This window comes from Tenrec ecaudatus, chromosome 2 (genome assembly GCF_050624435.1).
Source record: "Tenrec ecaudatus isolate mTenEca1 chromosome 2, mTenEca1.hap1, whole genome shotgun sequence".
NCBI lineage: Eukaryota > Metazoa > Chordata > Mammalia > Afrosoricida > Tenrecidae > Tenrec > Tenrec ecaudatus.
This window is the reverse complement of record NC_134531.1, coordinates 33945762-33965033: the sequence shown is the minus strand read 5'-3', so window position 1 is coordinate 33965033 and position 19272 is coordinate 33945762.

Here is a 19272-nt window from a genome sequence, read left to right as displayed (position 1 = left end):
ATTTTGAGAGTGATGATGGCAACAAATGCACATATGTTCTTGACACAATGGATGCATGTGTGGATTGTGATAAGAATTGTATGAGCCCCCGATAAAAATGATTAAATAAAAAAGAAACTGGGAGATCACCAAGCATTCCGACAGGATGCAGGCTACTGTGGGGTTGCAAATGACAGGGAACACAGTACCTGACTTGGCTGTTGGCTCGAAGAAAACAAAGGCCATAGTTTCATAAGCACCAAGGAGTGGGCAATGCAAAGGAAGGGAAACAAGATTAAAAGGGCTGTGAAAGGGCAGTGGTGGGGCGGGGGGGGGGGGGGGGGGGGGGTATTATCATTAACCTTTCACCTTCCCGACCATGTTTGACCAAAACGTTCTCCTTAACATCAGTAACTTCCTGAGGAAAAAAATGAGTCAACTTTCTGCATGTTTGATGCTCCTTCATTAAGCTATATTCTTTTAGTATTACTTTTACTGGGGGTTCTTGCATCTCTCATCACAAACCACACATTCATCCACTGTGTCGAGCACATTTGTACATATGCTATATTCTTATAGACTCATAAAGAGTCAATAGGAAGGATAAAAAATTTAATGGTTGAAAATCTAGTTTGGGGGAGTCAGAACACTAGAAGTGAGACTTGGAACATTAATTTTGCATCATCTCACTTAGAGCGTGACAATATAATTGGAGGACTTTATCTTTACTTAACAGTGTCAGTTCTAGTTCCTGGATTCCTAATCAAAATCATTATTTTTGCCTAAGGCAGGCTCCATGAACAATCTTGATAAAACATCTTTTAACAAACAGGTTCTAGTAAATGCTCAAATCTGACCTTTGCTCTCTTTGCATTACAAGCAGTTAAACTGTTAAACTTTTACAGGAAGATAAATTGTCTGCAGAACTTCAAAGGTAGACTTCAATCCTAACTTCAGTTTACTTCAGAATAGAATCAATTTAGGTCTGGGGTCAGCTGTTTTAATCATACCAAGAAGACCCAGTTTTCAGATGTAATCAATTATGTATGCTGATGGCACACTTTCCTCTGATATATTATCTTTCCTACCTTCTGTTAAAGAAGAGCCCAGAGTAAGCCCACAACCACAGGGTCTGCTCACCGACACTGGGCTTCAGTGGAACGCTATTCCTTCCTTCCCAGGAACCAGGATCCGCAGAAAGCGGTCCTTGTAACATCCTTGGTTTTTGACTTTGCCACCAAACTCCTCTCGCAATAGCCCAGTATGGGAGAAAATTCCAAATTTCAATCCTACAGCGATCCCGAGCATTTCTCTGGGCCCCAAGACCCCTGCCCCCCTTCACAATGCCTTCCTTATCCCAATGGAGAACCTTCTCTCTTCTTGATGTCTCTAGGTCAATAGTCCCTTAATTTATTTGGTCTTTCTCACACCTGAGGGAAATTCCAGTCTTATCTCAAGAATCAGGTTTTCTTTAAATTAGGCTTTGGAGTATGTTGCAACCTTGCTTTCCATTAGGCAGTATTTCTGTTTGGTATCTTTTCCTTCAATTTCTCTATTATATGTCATTTAAGTGCTAATGTTTTCAAAGGAAGCATTGGACTTCACATCAGCTTAGTCTCAAGAGAGATGGTGCAATTTTACCTCTACTTTATTCCATTCTGTATTGCTTGAATTTTTATATCAACATAGTTTACTTTTATGAGTAAAAGATTAAAGATAGTGTTTTATATTCTTAATGCACCCAGTTGCCAGAGAGTGAAAGAAAAAAGTGTAGACATATTCTGTATTGAGGAAAAAGTACCTGGAATTTTTATTTTTAAGACAAGACATTGTGTATAATCAAATCTTGGCTATTATACATTGGTCAAATGGGAAAGTGAGCAGATTTTCATATTGTCTATAGCATATCCCTGAGATGATACATTTTAAAATGTCTTCCACTTCTCTCACTATTTTCTAACACTTATACGAGCAAACAGATCATCTTATTGTGTAAAATGAACTCAAATTGCTTCTGAGAAAACCTCGAAGATAAATACTGGTGGTGTCACGGAAATAATAGGGAATCTTAATGAAAAATCATGAATTTGTAAATGAAATTAACAGTAAGAAGGGAAAGAGAATTATAAATCTTTTTATATTGTCAGCAAAAGTAGCCAGGATATATTACAAGGAAAGTATTTTGGTGTTTTGTCTTTATCGTTGTGGACTCATACAATATTTGTCCTATTGTGATTGATTCACTTCCCGCAGCATCATGTTTTCCAAGTCTCTCCATGTCATGAGGTGTTTTGTAGTTTCATTGCTGTGTTTTAGGGATTCACGGTATTCCGTTGTGTGCTTTTAATGTTTTTCTCTAGATGAAATCCAGGATAGATACATCTATATAGCCCAATCACTGGATTAATGGTTCCTTGAGTAGGGGTGGGGATGGGGGTGTCAAGGAAGGTCGGGGGAAAATGGGCAGCTAATAATTATGAGTACAAGAATGAAGAAAATGTTCTAAAACTGATTGTGGTGATGATTGCCCAATTCTCCTTGATGAGACTGAACTATGGAATTATGTAATATGTGAATTATATGCCAATAAAAGTGTTACAAAAAAAGAAATGAATTGATTGCCTAAGTGTGGGCCAGGGAGATGAAAGAATAACATACTTAGCAAATGACTTAATATAAAGATACAATTCTGTGAGTCAGGGTTTCTAAAGCATAAAAAGTCATAAATGTCTATGACCTAAAAGCAATAAAAATGCAGTTTTTATTCAAGTTTACAAGGCGAGTGCACAGAAGTTGTTTGATTCTCTTCAACACTAACCTTCAGTGATGCCAGATGATGGGAGGACTGCTGTGGTCAACAGCTGGCTTCCTGGGCTCCTCTTCATTCTTGCCAGAGGAAGAGTATGACAGTGGCCTCGTGAAACGTTTTTACGGGCAGGCTGGGCAAAAAGAAAACATTTTTATTCCCATTCCCTTGCTGTAATTCCATCACACAGAAACAATTAACCACAATGGGGATTAAGATATGTACACTTGCCAAGGGGACAAAGGCAGGGGTGGAGGGTGGTTATGGCTTTGGAAAAGAGTTAGCATCAGTCAGTGTGAGAAAGACTTGCTATCTCAGTGGCTCATTCAAAGCACATGAACTCTGTAGATGGCTGCAATCTTATGAGGGAAATGTTGTCTGAGAAGTTCCTTGGTGGTGTAGTTAACACACTTGACTACTAATCCTAAGGTTGGAAGTTCAAATCCACTCAAAGGACTTGGAAAGAGAGGGCTGGAAAATTATTTCTGAAATATCAGCCATTGAAAACTCTACAGAGCATAGTTTTTCTCTGACACACATGAGATGGCCATGAATTGGTGTCAACTCAAGAGCTATCCCAAACAGAGGCGTGGATGCCACCTAACACATTCTATTGCACTGCTTGAGTCCTTTAAACTGTGTAAGAGTATTTATATTTTAAACACACACACAGAAGAAACGTAAAGGGTATGAATAGAGGAACTGGCAAACGATATCATTTATGTGAGAAGGGATGTAAAGAGAGGAAGGCTATAGGGGAAATCCCAACATAGGGCAGGGGAGAAAGGAAGAGAGGAGGACATGGGAAGGATGTGTGATTTTTTTCCCATGAATTGTTGAGAAAACTCCCAAACAATCATTCACAGTGTGCCAAACATTTTCAAAGAAAATAATGTAATGCTATCATTCCTAACTCTGTATTCTTCATGATCATAAAAGTTGCCAAGATTGGCATGCATAGGCTCACTTGTGGGGAGTCTCTACTCTAATGGCCTCGCCGCTGTCCTGAGTGGATAGCAGGTCAGGGATGATATGATTGTTGACCCAATATTTGTATTTGGTTAATATGTACTGAGATCGCCTGCTTGTTGCAACATTTTAAAGGTCTTTATTTACTTTTAATATTTGATTTTGCTGTTCTTTTCTAATCTGTTTTTGGAACATCAACCAACCAAAGGCTACCATAGCTGCTTGAAAAAGATTATTCTCTTGAAAGTACGTGATAGTTTTAACTTTAGGGGAAAAAAAATAAAGATTGTGGGTAAGAATAACCTGAATTGTGCCCGTGGTTTTTGAATCTGTCTATAAGGTCATGTATTTGGCACATTTATATGATGAAACCAAACCATACATGACCTTGGTAATCAAGGCCATGCAAAAATGCTGGAGCAATCTTTGCCATGTCTTCTAGACTCAGGTATTTATTGTGTCTTCAGCTGCCCAGCAAGGGAGGTATCTGACTGCTTTCAATAATGCTCTGTTTGTGATAGGCTGGCATCCAAATGATTAGGTTCCAATGGGTTCAAGAAAGACTTTCAGAATAAACCGTCAGCTGGAAGATTGTTCATTAGCATTTTGTAACTGTCTTCTAAGCATGGTAATCAAGGTCAGCTCCCATAAAAATGTACTACTGTCCTATGGCCTGAAGGTATAAACATCCAATTTATGATATCCATCTTTCACTTAAAGATCATGTAAAACATGCATGAGCTATGACATCTACTTTGTATGATTTTTACTTCTATGTAATCCTCTCCCAGAATTGATCAGGATTGGCCCAAGGGACAAGTAACATTTGACAAAAGTGATGGGATGCTGCATCCAAGGGTCCATTTTAAATGATACTACAGATTTGTCCGCCTTACTGTCCCCTAGGCAGTGTCATTCTGGGGAACCCAGCTGTCACATGTTTGCAGCCTTGTGACAAGGTCCGCATGGATAGGAAGTGAGGATTTTCCCTCTCCAAAACTGTGTCAGTGCCCTCGGAAGCAAATCTTTTGGCTCCAGGCACGTTTTCCAGTGACTGAAGCCACAGGCAACATTTTGATAGCAATCTCATGATAAGTTGAGTTAGAGCAACCTAGCCACATAGATCCTGAATTCCTGACCCACAGAATGTATGAGATGCTAAATGATTATTAGTATTATTATTGCCTTTTAAATTTCATTACATTTGAGACTTTGTTTGGAGAAATATTATTCAGGCATTGAATTCTCTCTAATTTACACTGCATCCTGATTTTCGGTTTACTCGGCGCCATTTGTTTTAAATTATAAGGCAATTTATTTAAGAGGTAAGAGTTATGACTATCTAAGAATCTAATTATATGTATTTCTACCATGAGGATCCAGAGAGAGGCAAAGCAGCTCTCTTTCCTAGTTTTATTTACAAACAGTATTTCTAGTTGTTTCCTTTGCTTGTGCCCAATCAAATAACAAATATAGGAGGGGCTTGGACATTTACTGCATATTTGAGCTTCTGAACATCAGAGACTTCCCATTTAAAGTTCACCTCAACGTAATCTACTTATGGAGAGAGACGGGTTAATTTGTCTGGTACCAAACAAATACAATGTGGAAGAAGATATAGAAATGAGTGCGTGTTATTATAACATAGCTTGGTTACTATTTAGAAGGTTTGACAATGGATGTTGTTGAAACATTGCTGTATCCTATGAAAAATCTAATCATCGTCCTACATACAGCCATACTTTCCTTACATCATAACAGCGATCTTTATGTCCTTCTACAAGAAGGCTTCTCAAATTTCATGGGCAAGGGGAATTAAAAGGCAAGGAAAGATTTCCACAAACATGAAGCCCTTCACTCCCAGAGTCATCTTAAAAGCAATTACTCTTTAGAAAGAGCTTTTGTCTTGGCTGGATTATTGCACCTATAGGCTTACAGGTGAAATTTATTTAAAACAGAAAATTGTATAAAGATCTTAAAAGGCATGACAATGTCAGTCATCTGTTTGATTCAGTAATATTTTAAACAACAAAGTACCAGACCCGGTGATTTATAGAATTACATTTAACAAAAATGTAAAGACCCAGGCACTCTAATTCTATGTGGAAATAATCAAATTTTTTCCCCAAAGATAGAAAATAGGAATCCCTAGCTATTTCTTTAAAATTCTAACATGAATGCTAGGTCCGGAGAAAAGAAGAGAAGGGGTGGCAGCTAAAACACATCTGGAAAAGTTCATTTGTTAGCATTTGAAAAGCTCAAGTTTCCCTAAGTGTAGCTAAGTCATAGCTCAGATTTCATCTTTTAAAATATTTATATCTAAATAGCTAAAGTAAAAAGAATTAATATATATTCAAAGTAAGACTGAAGAGGTACAAACAACAATATATAAGTCAACGTACGCGCTTGACTTATAAGGTTTTTGATCACTGCCTAATTTAATTGATATACCGGGTTAGGGTTGAGAAAAATCTATTCACCTTGACTTCTAATGGAGAGTCAAGTTCTTGCACGTCATCTGAAGTGTCTGTGATGGACAGACTGTAGAAGGCCCTCAGTTGTCCCCGCTTCTGGGTGTCCACACCCTGGTATCATGTTCTTCCCTGGAGTGTGAATGAAAGCTGCAACTTAATTTTCATCAATGAGCTATGGCACAGGTGTAGGAGTCCCTGGCAGTAGAGTTCATACCAAAATAAACACCAAACTCACTACAACCTAGTTCATTCCAACCCATTGCAGCCCTGTAGGGCAGAAGACTGTCTTTGGATTTCTGAGGCTGTAAATCTTTACAGGAACAGACAACCTCTTCTTTCTCTTGAGGAGTGGCTGGTTGGTTTGAAGTGCTGACCTTGTGGTCAGAAGCCCAAATACAGTTACCATGGCTCTTCGTGGTTAACACAATCACGTGGTAATCAAAAGGATGGAAGTTGGAAGTTCAAGTCTACCCAGAAGTGCCTCTAAAGCAATTGCTGGGAATCTCCTTAGAAATCAGCTATGGAGGACTCTCGGCAGCATAGTTCTATCTAACACGCATGGACTGCCTGAAAATGGCAGTTTCTTTTTGTGTTTTCTTCCATTTTGTTTTGTTTTAATGAGATATCACTTTGGCAATTTGAAGTAAATATGATCACAATTTTTTCCTTGCTGGAAAATAAGTCTCCTGACTGGTGGCTTTGGTCAAATAATTTGGCAACTCTGATGTTCAATTTCTTCATCTAGAAAATATGACTGCACGGGACCACATTGCTTTATTTATATGGCACAAGTGCAGGAGCTTTGTTTGCGCAGTGGTTAAGGACAAGGCTACTCACCACAAGGTGCGGTTAATCCACCAGTTGCGCCATGGGACAGAGATGCAATGGTCTAGTTCTGTAAAGATTTCCACCCTTTGAAAGCCTAGGGAGCAGTTCTACTCTGGCTAGAGCTCCCCGATGGGTCGCTATGAGTCAGAATCAATTAGATGGCAATGTCTCTGATTAGTTTTAAGAGCAAGGGTAATACCCTCTTTCCTGAAGGTGCTTTGGAAACCATGACATATTATATACAAACATTTGCTATGTTCCACATCACATGCTAGTTCCACGCAGATGCAAAAATGGATAAGCCGTGGAGATAAGTATGCCGTTTCAAAGAGGTTGTGATTTTAAAATGTATCAAAACAAAATGTACCTACTTGTAGCAATAGGGATAGACATAAGGTTTTTAGCTATATTTTCATCCAATACTTTTATGAAATTCTCAGTGAAAGAATTTTGCAATGAGTATTTTGAATCCTGGAACCATGAGTTGTGTGCTAATTCAGGTTCCTTTGTAACTCTGGGTACTTTCCCCAATCGTTAGGCTGTTGCGTGTGCTATGCAAACGGACGCTATTGCTGGGCTGTGTAACTTAATGATTCTGAAGCTTTTAAAGTACTAGAGGAATGTGAAATCAGCAAAAGTAAAATTCCAGCTATTTAACAAGATTCTTTGAACAATAAACAGATCTTCTCCTGTGACAGCTATGTGTTACATAGCTAGCAATTCGGTGATACTGGAAAATTCCAAGGGAAGAAACATTAAAATAAGCAAAAATAATATTATCAGATTCAGTTCAGATTAAATGTAGGCCCTCAGATCACTTCCCTGGTCAAGTCCCTTGCCATCTTCCATGGAAAAAGCACAAACTCATTAAAATCCATTTCATATGAGATCCTCTCTGATAATAATGTTCTATCACTTCAGCAATTAAATCAGGAGTGAGAGCAGCTTGATTTCAAATGGCTGACCCAGTTGAAGCTGCTGATAAAAATGACATCAAATGAATGCTGGGTCATACTCAGCTAAATGAACCAAGCTGTATTTATGTTTATGATTGGAAAATACATTTGGATCCCTTAGCCCCAGAGAAATTCACATTCGTTGAGAGTAATGTTGAAACCCAAACCAGAAAATTATTCTAATAGCCTTTGAATTTCCTAGCCCTCTTTCACAATGGAAGGATAAACTACTTCACCGAATTTTTCATATGCAGTTATGCTATTATCTTATAGGTGCTGCTGTGTCATAGTGGCCCCGAGTAGAATAAAATGAAACCCCACCTGGTGCTGCATCACCCTCACAATCACCACTCCTTTTGATTCCATGGGTGCTGCCACTGGGACAATGCCTGAGGTCCTTCTCCAGGCACTAATCCCTTGGGATCACATGCCCCAAAGACATGGGACAAAAATCTCACCATTCTCCTCTTCCCTAGTTTGCTGTTGCTCTGGCAGCTCCCCTGCCTCCCAGCCTCAGATCCCTATCTCCTCCTTGTCGTTGACTCTAACACCCCAGTTGTCCCCCATCGCCCTCCCCTCCCAGGTCTCCCATGGACGTTGGCCCCGCTGCTCTCGCCTTGGGTGAGCCTCCAGTGCCTGTCACACCGAATGTGACACAGACCAAATGGACTTTAAAAAATGAAATAGTAAATGAATAAGAAACAATTTAAATTAAAAATAAAATAAAAAGAGAGAAGAAGTACACAAAAATCCTGGGTCTGTTCGCTGGTCATCAAGACTGTCCAGTCGCTGCCCCTCCAGGCTAGGAGCACCCCCTTGGGGGATCCTCAGGGGCTTCGTAGTGCTGCCTTGCTCCAGCTGCTGGTCTGGTAGGCTCCCTTCTTGGTTTGCTCCATTTTCAGGGGTACAGACTAAGCTGCCCCCCCTCCATGTGACCCCAGAAATGTCCTCTGTTACAGTCTGCTCTAGTAAGAGACAGCCCATTGTCTGTGTCCCATTAACTCCCCACAGGATGTCATCCTCCAAGCCTTCCTCCCTCTGGGCCTGGACCTGCCTTCCTGTGGGTGTGGCATGCTGGCCCCTCTCCCCAACCTGTAGGTTCAGTTCTGCTCTCTGCCACACCCACTTCCAGAGAGGGGGTCAGTTTGGCTCTGGTTGGGGCCAGTCCTGTAGCTCTCTCTTTTCATGCGTCCTTCCATGAAGCCACACTGTCCTCGTGGTTTGGTGCATCGTGGTAGGGTCTGCATACCCATTCCAGATTCTGTGGAGACAAGACCAGTACTCTCCCCTGGGTGGGTTAGTGTCCTGCTCCCTCTTCATCATTTCACTTTCAAGAGGCAGAAACAAGAGGAAAGCGGCAGTGGGGCAGGAGGAAGGTAAATGGAAACAGGAAGAACCTAGGAAGCAAAGCAGTGGATAGAGATATAAACATAGGGGTGTACATATGTAAATACATTAATCCACAGAATAGAGGAACTGACCCATGTACATATATTTACATGGCAATACACTGAGGTAGGGGATGAACTTTGGGTCTCTGCTCATACCCTCCCTCAATATAAGAACATTTTGTTCTAACCAATCAGTGTCTGAGATGTTCACCCTCTTGACACAATGGCTGAAGACAAAACAGGTACATAAGCAAATGTGGTGAAGAGGGCTGGATGGTGTCTGGTCTTAAAGGCTTGAAATTGCACAAGCTGCTAGTCAGCAGTAAAGCAACAGGTCCACATGGAAGAAGCACATGTGGTGCCATCATCAGAAGTCATAGGGATTGGGTAATAGGCATCAACAGAAACATAACATACAAAAACATATTGTTGAGGACGAGGGGGGCTGGAGTAGAGATCCAAAGCCCATCTGTAGATAGTGGAACAATCCCTCCACAGGGGGCCCACAGGGAGGGGATGAGTCACCAGAGTGCAGTAAAGCATCAGAGAAACATGCTATATTCCTCTGGTTCCTTGAGGCTTCCTCACCCCCCACCCGCCACCCCCCACTATCATGACCCCAGTGCCGCTTCTCAATTCACACTAGACTGGAACATGTACCCAGGTATAGAAAGGGATGTTGCTCCCAACACAGAGAATCCAGGAGTGGGAATGGTGATGCTGGAAGGGTAGGGGGAGGAGGGCGACAAGGGAGAAAGGGGGAACTGATCACAGTGATAGACACGCAACCATATACTCCTCTACAGAGGGAAGAACAACAGGAAACATGGGGGAAGGGAGACAGTGGTCGGTGTGAGAGATGAAGATAATAACAATGTACAGTCTACCGGGGTGGTTGTGGAGGCGGGGGGAGGGGGGAGGGGAAGAGCTGGTACCGAGGGCTCAATAGAAAGTAAATGTCTAGAAGCGAATGAGGGCAACATATGTACCAACATGCCTGATTCAATTGATGTATGGATTATAAGAGTTGTACGAGCCCCCAATAAAATGATTTAAAAACCCTCACCATCCTCACAGCTAAGGGGCATTCTGGCTCTATTTCTTCCAAGATGGATTAGTTTGTTCTTCTGGCAACCCTTAGGCTATTAATATTCTTCACTCACACCATAACTCAAAGGCATCAGTTCTTTCGTGCTCGCTGCACGAGGCAATGAAAACACCACGGCTCTGGTTAGGCCATATGATGCACAACACAGCCTAAAGAATCATTACACTGAGTTATTAGGCGTCAGCTTTCACTGGATGCCACACGAAATAACAGGCAACAGGTTCTATATAAAATATATGTCTAAAAATGTGGATGTGTGTCTCAAAAGTGCAGATTTTTAGAATTCAAGAAGTTACTACAGTAAAAAAATATTTCATTAAAATAAGAATGAATATTTTTGATTTGAGCATTCATAAAACACTTTACCAAGTTAAGGACTATTGTCACCAGTATCAAAAGACAAGGTAACTTAAAGTGGTCCTGAGAAAGTCCAGGAACACTGTCATTTAAAAGTACAGTGCTAGGAAAGAAACTACTTTAACTAAAATCACGAGTCTAATTTTTTGCAGATAGAATTTATTGTATTGTTGTTGTGGTGGTGGTGGTTAGATGCCATTGAGTGACATCTGACTCATATTGACACAACACAACAAAAAACTGCCTGGTCCTGCACCATCCTCATAATTGTAATTATGTTTCAACCATTATTTTAGCCACTGTGCCAATCTATCTTGTCCGGGACATTCCTCTATTTTGCTTATCTTCTACTTTACATAATGTCCTCTTGGGACTTTTCCCAGGAACCTACTGGAGCAGCTCTACCTTTCCCTATAGGGACTCTGTGAGTGGGTATCGACTCGGTGGCAGTGAGCATATTTTTGTTTTTTCCTAGAAACATGTCCACAATACAGGAGACTAAGTCTTTCTAACCTTGCCCCTAAGGAGCATTCTGGCTGTACTTTTCCCACATAAATTTGTTTTTTCTTTTAGTAGTTGTTGTACTTTCAATATTTTTCACCAATATCTCAAGTCTAATGTATATTCCTCAGTCTTCTTTAATCAATATCAAACATTGACACACATGTGAAGCCATTGAAAACACCATGGCTTGGGGTCAGCTGCACCTTAGTCCCCAAAATAATATCCTTGCTTTGAAAAAGGTGTAACAGGTCTTATGCGCAGCAGATTTACCTACTGCTGTACATCATTTGACCTGTTGACTATTTCTTCCATGAGCATGGATTGTGGATCCAAAGAAGACGGAGTCCCATACAATGTTCTCCATTTATTGTGATGATACCTATTGGTCCAGCTGTAAGAATTTTGATCCTCTTTCCACTGAGATGAAATCCATACTAAAAACTGCAGCCCTTGATGGTCACCAGCAAGTGCTTCAAGTCCCTCTCACTTTCAGCAAACAGAATGTGTCATCTACATCCTGCAGGTAGTTAACGAGCCTTCCTCCAACCTTGATGACACATAATCCCTGTTCTTTGCTGGTTTGCTCAGGATACAGACCAAATAAGTGTAGTGAAAGAATACAACCAAGTATACATCATGCCTGATTTTAATCCATGCAGCATTCCCTGTTCTGTACCCACAACTGCCTTGAGCCACGTCAGAGTTCCAAAGGAACACAATAAATAGTTGTGGAATTCCCATTCTTCTCAAGGTTTTCCATAGTGTGCTATGACCCGCACAGTTGAATGCCTTGGCATAGTCAATAAAACACAGGTAAATATTTTTCTAGTATTCTTTGCTTTCAAACAAGATCCACCTGACATCAGCAATGATATCCCTTAGTCTATGTCCTCTTCTGAATCCAGCCTGAACCTCTGGCAGCAACCTGTCAATGCAAACCATCTTGGATGATCTTCAGCAAAATTTTATTTGCATGTGATATCTATGATATTGTTCTATCATCTGAGCATTCTGTTAAGTCGTCTTTCTTTGGACTGGGCAAAATATGAATCTCTTCTAGGCAGTTGGCCAAGTAGCTCTCTCTCAAATTTCCAGGCATAGATGAATAAGTGCCTCCTCGGCTTGTTGAAACATTTCAGTTGGTATCCATCAATTCCCAAAGCCTTGGTTTAGGCTAATGCCTTCAGTACAGCTTGAGCTTCTCCCTTTGACCCCACTGTCCTTGCTTTTGTGCCACCTCTTGAAGTGACGGGATGCTGGCAGTTCTTTTCAGTACAGTGATGCTGTGTATTCTTTCTGTCTTCTTTCAATGCTTCCTGAACCATTCAATGTTTTGCCATAGAATCTTTCAATCTTGCAACTCAAGGGTGAATTTTTCTTGCGTTCTTTCAGTTTAAAATTTGCTAAGTGTGTTTTTCCTGTTTAGTTTGCTATTTCCAGGTCTGTTCACAGTTCCTGCTCTTTGAAATTTTCTCTTCAGCTCTTTGATTTCATAATTTCTTCCATTTGCCTTAACCACTAGAAGGTTGCTTTAGCGACTGTGAGATTGAGAGCAAGTATCAGAGTCTCTTCTGACACCCACTTTGATGTTTTCTTTCTTCCCTGTCTTTTTAATTACCTGTTTCTTTCTTCATGAACCATGTTCTTGAAGTCCTCCCACAGTTCATCAGGTCTTCTGCCATCAGTGTTCAATGCATCACATCTGTTCTTGAATTTCAGGTGGGATATATTCAAGGTCATATTTGACTCTTGTGGGTTGGTTTTGATTTTCTTCAGCTTCAACTTGAACTTACATAAGAGCAATTGATGGTCTGTTATACAATCAACCCCTGGTCTGCCTTTAGCTGCTGATATTGAGCTTCTCCATCGTGTCTTCCCACAGATGTAATTAATTTGATTTCTGTGTTCCATCTGGAGAAGTCCATGTGTATAGCCAACTGTTATGATGTTGAGAAAAGGTATTGGCTATTAACAAGTCATTGATCTTATAAAATTCTGCCATGAGAGCTTTAGCTTTATTTCTATCACCATATTTTACAGTTACAGTTTCTTCTGTTTCCAACTCTTGCATTCCAATTGCCAATAATTGTCAATGCATCTTGGTTTTGTATTTCATCAATTTCAGCCTAAAGAAGTTGGTATAGTTCCTCAATTTCTGCACCACTAGCTTCTGTGGTAGGTACATAACTTTGAATAGTAATTGTATTGCATGTATTTCTTTCAGTGTGGATAGATATAATATTACCACAGATAGCACTGTAGTTCAAGACAGATCTTGAAATTTCCTTTTTATGAGGAATGCAATGATATTCTTTTTCATTGTGTTATTCCAAGAATAGTAAACTATGATTTTCTGATTCAAAATGGCCAATACTAATCTATTTCAGCTCACTAACACCTAGGATATGACTTTCAACTTTCCTAGATTCATACTTCATACATTCTGAGTTCTGGCTATTATTTGATATTTGCAGCTATTTCTTTTCATTTTGAGTCATGCCCCATCTGAAAAGAAGGTACCAACGACTTTATGCTCACAGGCTTTACTCTATCCAGGTTATTATGGGAAAATCTACTTGGGAAAGACAGTTTTCCTAAGTCATACTTTTTGAGTGCCTCTGACCCAAGGTGTTCATCTTTTGGCATTGCCCCCTACAATGTTCGGCTTCTTTTCATGAGGTTTTTAGAATCTGACAATATTTTGATTCTGTCCAGTGGCTAATTCCTCAATAGCGGACAATCTATTCTTTCTTCATCGTCTGTTCTTAGTCTGGAAGCTCTGCTGAACCCTGTTCACTTTGGGCGACCCTGATGATATCTGTCAGCATTACTGTACAGAAATTAAATTTTCCCTTTTAGACTCTTGTTAATGGCATATTAAATGAATTTACCCTGATCCTATCAGGAAAAGTCACCAACATAACTGAAAAATAATAACTATGCCCCCAAACAATCCCTATTATAAGTAGAACCCTCCTATGTTTTTTATTTTCTTGTCCATTATTTATTACTTTCCTGTTTGGTTCGATCAGACGTGAGTACTTTGTGTTCACTAGCTTGTCCTGTGATTGGTGGAAACCCCACTGACATCATGAGACATGCTGTAGGTACAAACTTGCTTGATGAAAATGAAGAGAACTCACAGCTCTTAGGAATGAAATACTACACCCTTCAGTATAGCTCTCATCCCAACATAAAGCAAACAAAAAACCTCACAACTGTGCCAATAGAGAATACCATGATCACCAGAAAGAGTATTAAAATTATCAAACATTTTATTTCAGTTGGATCCACAATCAATGCCCATGCAAGCAGCAAGCAAGAAACCAAGTAACATTGCATCGGGGAAGTCTGCAACTAAAGACTGCTTTAAAGAGTTCAAAACCAAGCTGTCACTTTGAAGACTAAGGTGTGTCTGGCCTAAGCCACGATCATTTTAGGTACCTCATATGCATGTGGAACCTGTGCACTAACCAAGGAAGCTGAAGAAGAATCAATGCATCTGAACTATAGTGTTGGTGAAGAATGCTGAAGATAGTCTGGACTGTGAGAAGAATGAACAAAGTTGTGTCGGAAGAGGTACAGTCAGAATGTTCCTTAGAAGCAAGAATGGCAAGATGTGGTGCCGTGTACTTGGGGCTTATTCTCCAAAGGCCTCAGTCCCTAGAGAAGGGCACTAGGCTTGGGAAATCAGAGGGTCAGCAGAACAGTAAGGAGGGGTGTGGACAACCATCAAGATCAATTGGATAAAGAGGCTTTGGCAGTGGCCTCAAACACGACATGGATGGTGAGGGTGGCTCAGGACTAGGAAGTGTTTCATTATTTCATATGAGGGTGCTTCAAAAAGTGTGTGAAAAATGTCTATTACCTTCTGGCTCCATTTTTCCATGGACTTTTTGAATTCCCATTAGACACAGGGTCTCTAAGAGCTGGAGCTGGCTCGACATCACTGAACAATAACATGTCGCTTTAGGGAGAGGGGACATTTCAGAATCAGACATGGGGACTCTCTTCTGTGGGAAGCGACTGAGTAAAAGACAATTTTGTGATTATGTGGGGGCATATTAAAATAAGGAGTATATTTTGCAGGGCTCAGGACAGAAAAAAAAAACACATAGCTTTTCATTAAAAACAAACCAACAAAGACAAGACACAAACTATTTTCTTTTCTGCTTCTGTGTCTCCCTCAACTTGTTATGGCACTTTTATTGTCTATTTAATGGTGTGCTTGGGGCGTAGGTGTTATCAGGCCATATGCTTCCCAACATTGCAAGCAAGGCACATACAGCCAACCCTGAACTTTGCTTCCATTGGAATCCAAGACACGGAGAGGGATGAAGAGCAGCAGTGATTGCTGGGCGGGTTCAGAGAGGTGAGCAGCCAAGAGCCCATCCCAGGTAGCAAGAGGAGGAACCACCAGTGTGTTGATGAGTCATTGTCCCATTGGAGTTACTTAAAAAACACAGATTCAAATGCAAAATTATGAAGAATTCCCAGATGGGGCTAATCTAGTTTTAAATCTCCTGTAAGGGACCTATTGCTTCAGAGACTCGGGGTCCTGTAGGCAACAGCTTGGATGTCTTTAAGAGCACAACAGAAGTGATACAATAGGAGGGACATGAGCCAGGCAAAAGTAAGGTCAGGTCTGTTACATCCTGCTTATGAAACTGGACGTGTCACTCACATTCAAGTGCTAAATGGTCAAATAAAATGTACAGTGTAAGTTGATTTTCTTTTTTTGTATTTAATCATTTTATAGGGGGCTCGTACAACTCTTACCACAATCCATACATCCATTCAATGTGTCAAGCACATTTGAGCATTTGTTGCCATCATCATTCTCAAAACATTTGCTTTCTACTTCAACCACAGGCACCAGCCCCTAATTTCCTCCCCTCCCTTATGAACCCTTGATAATTTATAAATTATTATTACTTTGTCATATCTTACACTGTCTGACATCTCCCTTCACCTACTATTTTTTTTTGTCCATTCCCCAGGGAGGAGGTTTTATGTAAATCCTTGTAATTGGTTCCTGTAAGTTGATTTCTACTCTACATTAAAAATGAGTAAAACTAGGAAGTAAAGAAGGATAGAGAAATTAGAACAATATTAATCCATGCCAAACACCTTATCATAGATACAGAAAAAATGAAAGGTTGCTATCTGTTAGAAATGATTGAAATAGTAGGTATGCTTCCCTATGTGTTTGATAAGATTAAAGGCAACTACAAATAAATAAAATACCGGTTCTTTTCCATCCACATATAGCCACAGCAACCAAAGAGAAATAAAACACTAAGTAATAGCAAATGTTACTATAACCACCATATGTTCCACCACCCAAGTGTCTGTTTATCATACTTTGGTGACTGGCATGATATGAATTTGGAAGCCAGGACACCAGTATTTCAATTATAAGCAGGAACATCTCTGGCTTCAGTGGAGCTTCCAGATGAGGCAAAAAATACCTGAAGCATTACGACTGAAAAGTGGGTGATGAAAGTCCCGTGGATCAGCCCCATGGATCACTGCAGAACGTTGCCCGTTGTCCCTTGCTGGAAGATGAGCCTTCTCTCTGTCAGTCACAGCAAGACTCAAGCAAGACAAAGATGGCACGGGACTGGGAGACATTTCAGTCTGTTATAAACAGAGTCCCCATGAACTGGAAGCGATATGGCCGCACTTAACCCAAAGTACCTATCAGTAAACTGTTCCATAAAGGGAGGACATTGCCATTTGTATCTTTAAAATGGACATGCATGCTAATTAGTAAAATATAAACAATCAAAGTAAAAGACGTTTTTAAAAAAGAAAAGGCCCTGGTCATTGCCAGGTAAATGTGGAAAGGTCTCCTGTCAAGAATACATCAAGGTCTGTTTGTTGATTTGTAATGTAGTATCAGGGAATTTTAAAAAGCTTGTGGAATCTTTCCAGCGCCCGCATATGTCTTGGATGAAGATAATGTAAAGCTCAGAGTGCACCTCCAGTAAGGAGGGCACTGACAAGAAACTAGCTGGGGAGTGTCATCAATTGGGAGCGTTTCAGATACGTCAACCACAACAGAAAGGTTGAAATGCCCTGAAGTGTTACAGGTCATGAAAGAGAGGCATCCTTAAATTTGACATTTTCATGGCATTACCAGCAAAGTGTATGCGACTGAATCCAGAACTTTTAAAACTGTTGGCTCAATCAAGCTGCTGTCCCGCCAGCTCTAAATTCTATAGAACAGAATGAAGCCTTGCCTGGTACTCCACCATCTCCATGATGCTTGATGTGTTAAATTTTTTCTCTTTGTAGGATAGTTTTGAAAATCCATTACTGCTATGGAAAAGAAAACTATGAAAAGAGGAGTTCAAAGAGTGTGCTGCCAAGAAAATGAAGGAGAAAAAATAAGAGTTTCTGGCAGTTAATAAAAATGTTAAAGCTTTTTTTTGCCTCAGAGTTTTGTGATGTGCGTGGCATGTGCGAACTTTTAAATATGTGTAAATTACTGAATTTTTCTTTTCTCTCTCTCATTGGTTATTCACTTTCATATTTCATTAGTATTCTTAATTCCTAGTGTATGTTTTCTCGCCTACACGGTACAATTTTTATCCCCACAGAACCTGGCTACAGTCCAAAGAATGGACATGTGTGGCTTTGATAGATATAGCTGGATCGTTTTACACAGAAGATGTGCCATCCCAAATTTCCACTAACAGTGATGAACATTCACACTTCATCCAAAGAATTATAAGAGAGCGTAACTATGAGGAAGTCCACACATAAAACTGTATCATGAAGCCACTGTCATTGAGGCATACCCTGGTGGTTGTTGCGTCTGACCAAAGCCTTGGTATTTCTGGTTCCCGCAGATGCATACAAAATCTGGACAATGAATAAGAGAAACCAGAGACAAATTGATGCATTTTAATTATAGTGTTGTTAAAGAATATCAAGCATACCTTGAAATGACAGAAGAACAAACAAATCTGTCTTGGGAGGAGCACAGTCAGAGTGCTTCTTAGAAGCAGGCTGGTGAACGTTCACCTCACATACTCTGTCCATGTTGTCAGGAGGGAAAACACGTTGAAGGGGACAGCGTGCTTGACAGAGGGTCAGCAAAAAGGAGGGAAATCCTCAAGATGGGTTGGCCCAGTACCTACCACACTGTGCTCATCGCGGCAGCAACTGTGAAGACGGCACCAGACCAGACAGCGTTTGATTCTGTACATAGAGTCATTGTGAGTCAGAATCAAGTCAATGACTCTAACACAAAACAATTACAGCAGTGAAATTCTGGCGATGGAGAAACTCATTCATGAAACTAACTGAAAAGGCAAGGAAGAGGCCTTACAATATGTGGGGTCGGATTTCCTGTCAACTTGATGGCACCTGTGTGGGGGTAGGGGCGGGGTCCGACCTTTCAATCAAGTGGTAGCCTGATGACAGCTCCTTGGGGGTGTGGCTTTTTGTCCAAAAGAGCAAGCGGAGGCAATTCCTCTTTTGCCCCTTCGACTTTCTGTTTGCTGGTACTCTATGTCTGCTTCCAGGGGTGGCCCCATGTGTGCCGCGGATTCTGGGAGGCAACCTCTGAGCTGCCCCCTGCTATGTTTCCACCGACCTTTGATCCTTGAGACGGTACCCACTGACCTTTTATCTGTCTCCTTCCTGCCTTGTCTTTCTGTGTCATCGACCTGCAGCCATGTGATGTTAAAGAAGCCTCTGGTTATTATCATCAGACCCATGGACTTGCTTTGGACTGAGTTGGGATACCTTCTTGATAAAAAAATTATTTCTTGAGATAAAGTTCCTTCTTACACATATATGAGAGCCACTGATTTTGTTTCTCTAGACCATTCAGTCAAATACAATATATATATAAAGAATGCAACATACAAAAAAAAAGAGGTTTCTC